The sequence below is a fragment of the Otolemur garnettii genome, unplaced genomic scaffold (genome assembly GCF_000181295.1).
Source record: "Otolemur garnettii isolate 467f Iridium unplaced genomic scaffold, OtoGar3 scaffold00005, whole genome shotgun sequence".
Taxonomy (NCBI): domain Eukaryota; kingdom Metazoa; phylum Chordata; class Mammalia; order Primates; family Galagidae; genus Otolemur; species Otolemur garnettii.
Window position 1 is genome coordinate 43,899,879 of NW_003852400.1, and position 7,577 is coordinate 43,907,455.

Here is a 7,577-nt window from a genome sequence, read left to right on the forward strand (position 1 = left end):
GAGCTCAGGAGTCCAGTGGAAGGTATTTTCAGTTTGAGATGTCTATTGGACATCCAAGGTGGTATTTTACTTAGGACTAGAAGCCTATGGTATATAATACAGGAATGTGAAAATTTGCAAAGCCTACAGTATATAAACAAAAATAGTGTTCCTTATATTGCTTGTTCCAGGCCATTGACAACACAAGGTTGGTGAGTTACCTGGTTCCTGCTGGTAAATGTAAAATGAGTTTATGAAGGAAGGAAGTCACCTGTGAAGGCTGTGACTCTGGGAGGGGCGAGGACAGGTAAAGAAAGTTCACTTTTTTTAGGTGTTACTTGGGAAATATTGCTATTATAAATTCAATAGTGAGCTCTTTGGCATAAGTTTAAAGGCAATTTTAGTAAGTAAGCCTCTTTAGGCTACCTCAGACTTCTTCTTCTTTTTTTTGTGTGTGCAGTTTTTGGCTGGGGCCGGATTTGAATCCGCCACCTCCGGCATATGGGGCTGGCACCCTACTCCTTTGAGCCACAGGCGCCGCCCTGCCTCAGACTTCTTAAGCTGCTACCTTGTCTCTTTCAACAGTGGGGTGGCTAAACCCTCAAGTTGTGCAATGAAGAGTCCACCAACCTCATTATTTCTAAAAGGTCTGAAGCCCATTGTTCTGCCTCATAAAACCCCTGGGAATTCGTTTTTGCTGGAAGCCAATGAATCGGTAAACTGATTCTGTACCTTCAATTTACCCAACATGTAGTTTTCTTGACGTCAAAATCAAAAGCTGAAATATGTACATTAAGACCTTATAAGGACACAAATTCCCATTCTTGGGCCTACATTAAGAACACAGTGGGAGAGGATGTGAAGTGCACCACGTTTCATAAATCAAAGCCCAGGAGCTCGTCCCTTTCAAGTAGGTGCTTTGCCAGAGGTTGTTTTCATCAATGATAACACTTGGAATACCAACACTGTAAACCGCTTTGCATTTATAAAGCACTTTTTATGTGCATAATCTCATTTGATCCTTTATAGACTCTGTGAGGTGAAGTGTTATAACTGTTTCTGTTTTCACTAAAGAAACTGACTCTGAGTCAGCAACAAAGCCTCAGTCTTCACCTGTGACTTTTCATTCAAAATCCTCCATTCTTTCTACCGTCTACCATGTAAGTTCACTTAGAACTCTTTTGGAGAAGACGCAGTCTTGTTTTCCCACCAATATGGGCCATAAATACATTAACAAGTAGGTGCCACCTGTGCCACTTAGCACTCCCCAGATCCCACTTTGGCAGAGTTAGAGATGGATGGCAAAGTCCCTGTCAATGGGACAGTAGGAGTGTGTGCGTGCAAGTTCCCTTCTTGCAAATGAACTCTATACCAGAGCCAGACGTGCAGACGGTATCACAGAAGGAAGCTGAAGACGATGAAGCAAGCTGGTGAGGCAGAGGGGATTTGCACAGATCAGTGAGGTGCTCCAGGCACTCTGGGGCAGAAGCTCTGTCCCATGTGCATGTCGCAAACAATGACTCTGTGTGTGTGTGTTCACGTGTTTCTAAGTCACACTCTAACTGTGACCAGAGTGGGGGGAAGGGAGGAGCAAGTTAGAGCAGAGGATATTGAAAATGTGCCTTCTAGTGGGCGGCGCCCATGGCTCAAGGAGTAGGGCGCAGGCCCCATATACCGGAGGGGGTGGGTTGAAACCCGGCCCAGCCAAAACCAAACAAACCAAAAACCCCCCTGTAAAATGTGCTTTCTAGCATAGATTTTCATGTATGGCAAATAGCACAAATTAGTGAAAAAATAGCTATACATCCTATTTAACTGAATGAAAAGAAATTATCAAGTATGATTTGGCAAATACAGGTAAACTGACAACAGGGTGGTCTATGGGGTGAATATTCTAGAAGGTCCTTGGTTTGCTGTTTATCCTGCACCCACTGCAAGCTAAGGGGAAGTCACTGTTGATAGAAGACATGCCACTTTGCACTCCTGCACTAACAGCCTTGAGTAATTAATTACACAGCAAGGGCATAAAAAGATTAACAATGCATTTTTTAAACTTGAAAGTGCAAGAATATATTACAGTTGGGTTTCTAATATCTTCACAGAATAAAAAATTGGAATAAGCGTGAGTTAGTAAAAATAACTACAATTATGTAGAAGAAATTAAGTAATACATATGTCATGAATTTAAAATACACGCAAAGCCTAGGAACAAACCAAGTAAGCACATTAAATGCCAGGACAATCTAACCATAAGAGAATTTTGTCTTTGAAAAGAGACATAAAGGATTATATTTGCTAAGATGTAAGGCCATAAGGAAAGAGAAAGACCTAGTTATTTGGGAAATGGGATCAGCGTAGCATTCTTGGCCCAGGAGGAGAGGCATGGACTGAAGCTGATCCAGCACGCGTGGAAGCTCAATGGTGACAGGTGCAACGTGGCTGAAGGGCAAGGGGGCGGGGAGGGGAGTGCCTAGTTAGAAAAACCTGATTTTCATCCTATGTCCTTTTTCAAAGGGGTGATACGAGTACTTCACATATGCACAGCAGTTTAGTTTTTTTTTTTGCAGTTTTTTGGCCGGGGCTGGGTTTGAACTCATTACCTCTGGCATATTGGGCCGCCCACAGCAGTTTAGGTTTTTAAGCGCTTTGCTTTGATTCTCATATAGGGTGTTCATAGCATTTTGTTTTAGTAGGGATGACCCTGTTTGTACTCCAGAGAAGTTGTGTGACTTTCCCAAAGTCACCCAGCAGCTGCTGGGGAAGCCAAGGGTAAAATGCTTGTGCTCTGGCTCCTGACTTGTCTGAGAAATCCCTGTCCATGAAAAGGCAGATGAGAACTGTCATCCTTGCCAAGGCAACACTTAGTGGTAAAGCCAACGGGAGAATGACAGCACAAATAAATTCTGTAACAGCACTTTTGATTCAAAACTTTCCAAGTTCATTCTATTTTATAAAGCTTATGTTAAAATAAAATGTAGACACTATTTATAAATGCCAGTTATATCCTGCCACTCCCCTCCATGGATACTTACGAACATAGGTACAGTCGGGAACATCTTATCTCCATTTTGCATTAACTACCCTATCTTTATTACACATTAAGTCTGTAATCTTAGGTAAATTATTTAGCTTTCCTAAGTCTCAGCTCCCTTATTTGTAAATGGGGTGATAATTTAACAAAGCCCCTAGAGTCATTATGATAATTATGTGTTTGGCAAAAAAAAGCAAACTCAGTAAGTACCAGGAAGCGTTATTACCAACGACTGCGGGACATCATCTTTGATGTCTGCTTCAGGATTGAACTTTGTTATTTAAAAGTATCTTATAGATACTTTTCCATCTGTGGAAGCCAATCTGATAGTTAAAACACACTTAAATCTTTCCTTTTTTGAGACACAGTCTCCCTCTGCTGCCCTGGGTAGAAGGCAGTGGTGTCATTACGGCTCACAGCAACCTCAAACTCCTGGGCTCCAGTGGTCCACCTGCCTCAGCCTCCTGAGTAGCTGGGACTGTAGGCGCCCACCACAGTGCCTGGCTAGTTTTTCTATTTTTAGCAGATATGAGGTCTTCTTCTAGTTCAGGCTGGATCTCGAACTCCAGAACTCAAGTGATCCTCCCACCTCAGTCTCCCAGAGTGCTAGGGTGACAGGCATGAGCCACTGTGCTCAGCTACACTTAGAACTTTATTTAAATCTTCCTCAGTTAAAAAGTTAAAACTATAATATGAGATCATATATAAATGGATTTTTTTTTTGTTTTTTTTTTTTGGCTATGACACATGCTCATTCTAGTTTTCCTCTCTTCTTAAGGAGAAAGAATGCCCCAGGCCTCCCTAGAAAAAGAAAATACATTTCTACAACTGGAAAGCCCCCTCATTCCTTGTCCCACAGATGATTGCAGTTTTCTATGGTTTTTGAATCATAGAATGAGCTCAGCCTGTTCTTGGGACAGGCCTTCAAACTAGACAAACAGAAACAGCGCATATTGCCACAGCTCCAGGAAATGATTTTAAACATATCTCGATTCTGTGTAGATGGTTGGTGATAAGGATTGCATCATCCAGATTCGAACATCTTGTGTGTACAATGAGGACTCTGAGGATGGATGGCCCTCCGCCTACACCAGGGGGAAAACAGACCACAACTTTATTTACAGCCAGAGGGCCATCCTGCTGTTCTGCTTGGGAGGGAAACTTGCTTTTTAAACTATCCAGCTTGCTAAAGACTGTAAAAAAGGCCCAAGAATTATCAAAGCCATTATCACCACTGTTTCTAGAGTAGAAGTCCCTGGTGTAATAAAAGTATAATAAGGAAAACCAGTGAAAGAGTTAAGATAATTTTGTTAAAACTGGTAGATCCCAGTGTAAAATATGCCTGTATATTCTTAAGGGCACAGCACACAGGGAAGTGCTGAAATTGTCCATTAAAAATAATGAAGTGTGATTTAAGAAAACTCAGCCTTAGGAAAGAAGGGAAGGGCTGCGAGGTAGAGTCAGGGTTCAAAGAGAGTGTAAAAAAAAGTCAAGGTAAGCAGAGGAAAAAGGAGCCAAAATTGCAGCTTCAGAACCATCAGTAAGAGAATAAAGAAAATAAGGGGTGTCTGTGTGTGAGTGTGCAGGCCATGTGTACTGTATGTATGAAGCCAAGGAGGAAAGACTCGCAGTTTAAGGAATTCATATTCATAACACTTTCTGTGCCCAAAGCTAACTTGATTAGTATCAGAAGGAAAGTTAATGTTTAAACAGTCTTCCTCACATCTGCTTCTTCCATAATGTCTGTACAATTGTCATAAATTAGGAGTGGAGAAGGGCATAGTGCCAACTGTCAAAACAAATAGGCAGTTTGGGATTCCAAGTTTCATATGAATTTCCTTGAGCCTGAGACTGGTGAAGGCTGCTGTCCTAACCGTGGCCCCGTCCAGCAGTGCAATGGAATAACCCACTCACCTAGATCCTGGCCACAGCCCTGCCCTCTGTGGCACGGCACCTTGGCAGGACTAGGCTAATGACAGAGGCCATGAGGGCACTTTGTCCCCCTAGGGTGCCAGGCCTTAGAAAGAGCAGATGAGCTCTTAATGTTAAGTTACAGCTGTGACACTGAAGGAATGCAGACACCATTAACTACGAAGTTGGCACTTAGTTAGGCCTCCCATATTATTCTTGGTTGCCTACTCAGCATATGAATCTTCCTCATTGACTCTGCTCCACACTCCTTAAAGTCAACATCCATGTTTTGCACATTTTGCACTTCACATAGCATCCAGCCTATGGTGGACTGGAAGGGCATGCCCATGGCCTGGCCTCTCCGGCTTATTTGCTTCAGAAATACAGATCAGTGAAAGGACCCAGACAGGCTCGCCTGGCAAGCTGTGCTCTCTTTCCTTCCTGCGTTTTGCCTCCACATGGCTCAGCCCCTCAGGTCAGACAGGGGATCTCCCTTCTCTTCCTCTGTGTGGGGATGTGTGCTCATGCCAGGGGCCCGGGAGATACACGCTGAAAGGAAGTAAGGCCTTGAGCTGAAGCTTAATGCTGTGCCTTCCCAGAAAGCTCTCTGCTAGGGTGCAAAGCATTAGCCCAGCCAATAACAGAGTGGTGCCTTATTTCCCAAGAGCCACTGTCCTGTGTTTACACATTTTTCAGGAATGTCACGGAAGGCCACGACATAATTTAGAAATGTCTGATGTTCCCAGTCTTGACATCACCCTAAAACTACCAGAACCTCACCATAAACTGCAGATAGACCTGTCTTGTAACGGGTCCTTGAATACTTAGAGGGAATACCGGAGAGAGACAGAGGGGACGGCTGCCTCTCTCCTTCCCAGGCCCCTGCCTGACAGACAGTTCCTGACAACTCTTTGTCTCTATTTCTCTAATTCAACTTCCAACCTTCAGTGTGACCAGTGGTTGAGTTCCCTTAAATCCTTGATAGGCTTCTCATCTTTCATGACATCTGTTACTGATGGTGGCTCTTTCTCTTAGATTTAATCTGCCCCAGGAAAGCTGTTACTTAGAAAGAATAATCTTGAACTCAGTGTAAAGTTATCCTCAGTGAGGTCACACTTGGGAAGCAGAGCACTGGAGTTCATCTGAAGGTCTGGTTCAGCTCATACTTCTTAGGTCAGTCTATTATGGTTCATCTTGTAGAATGAATCATTTAGAAGTAGAACTTTCATTCAGTCATTCCCAAATAGTTACTGATCCTCTACTCAGCCCCAGGTACCACCACTGAGAACACAGCAGTGAATAAAACAATGTCCCAGCACTCAGAGACAGGGCAGAGGCAGGTAATGAACATACAAACAAATAAGGTCTTTTCAGATTGTAACAAGTGCTAGACAAAGTAAATTAAATCGGCGTCCAAGCTGGAATGACTAGGCTATATATGTAGGCTTGCTCTGAAAGGTCTGTTAGGAGGAGACAGTTGAGCTGAGACTGAAAGGTGAGAAACAGCCAGCTAAGTGACGGTCCTCAGACTCTTCTGAGCAGGAGAAAAGGATATATAAAAGCTTTGAGGCAGAAATGAGTTCTGTATGTTCAAAGAACAGACAGAAGACATAGTCCCTGGTGCAGAGAAAACAAGGGAAAGGGGGTGATAGATGGTGTAGAAGAGGCAGACTGACGCTGATGCCAGATCGTGGAGGGTCCTTTAAGGAATTTTAAATTATTCTCATTGCAGTGGAAAGCCACAGAAGGTTTTCACCTAGGGAGTGATCCAAGTTTTTCTAAGTTCACGCTGCTGTCTGTGGTGAGAGAGCAGAATAAAGTAGGGCAGGAGGGGAAGCAGGAGACTGGCTGCGAAGCTCCTGCCACGGCGGCTGCAAGAGCTGGTGTTGGCTTCAGTCACAGTGGCAGCAGGCGGCGGACAGGAATGGCCAGATAATAGGTATTTGGGGGGTAGACTCAATAGGACTGGCTATGGATGGGATAAGGGGGAGGAGGGAAAATGAGAGGAGTCCAGGATTTGTGGTTTAATTTGTTGGTGCAGAAAATCAGACACTTATGTTCTCTAAGTTGCATTAAAATGCAGATGTTAAATGAATTATTTGATATGAGAATCCATGGGACAAACGTGGGGCTGGATATGTGAGATTTTGGGTCATTAACAACTTCATCTGTTAGATCTCAAGGTCAAAATATACTCACCACATCATCTTTCTAGCCAACTCAGCACTATGGTTACCAAAGCATAATTTGATAATTATTAAAGATGCAACTCTCTCCCATGTCCCAAATGTTTACAGTAATTGCTAATCTTCTGGTTTCCAACCAGACTGTTCCTATTCCTCCACATGACTGACAAGCTGGCTCTGACATGCGTTGCTTTCAAGTCTCCACACATTAGTTAATCCTCCTCTCCCGCCCCTTCATCTCCACCACCTAAAACTCACCTCATGATTCACCTCCTCCAAGAACACACTAGGCTGGATAGGAGAATTCTACATTTTTCTTTGAATTCAAACAAAAGCTTGCACAGAAAAAGGGTTAAAAATCATAGTTTATATTTGACAAACCAAGAACAGACCATTTAATCATTGGAGAGAGATCTAGAGGGCACAGATCCAGGATCTGAACTTTCAGGGTGAGTGGGGACAGTCTGGAA

The 7,577-nt window shown here is 43.3% G+C and overlaps 1 protein-coding gene across 1 annotated transcript in view; it reads right to left on the minus strand.

The window, feature by feature from the left end:
* Positions 1 to 7,577, minus strand: part of ITGA2 (integrin subunit alpha 2) — a 98,647-nt gene that overhangs the window by 58,439 nt on the left and 32,631 nt on the right. The gene's annotated exons all lie outside the window — the stretch shown is intronic.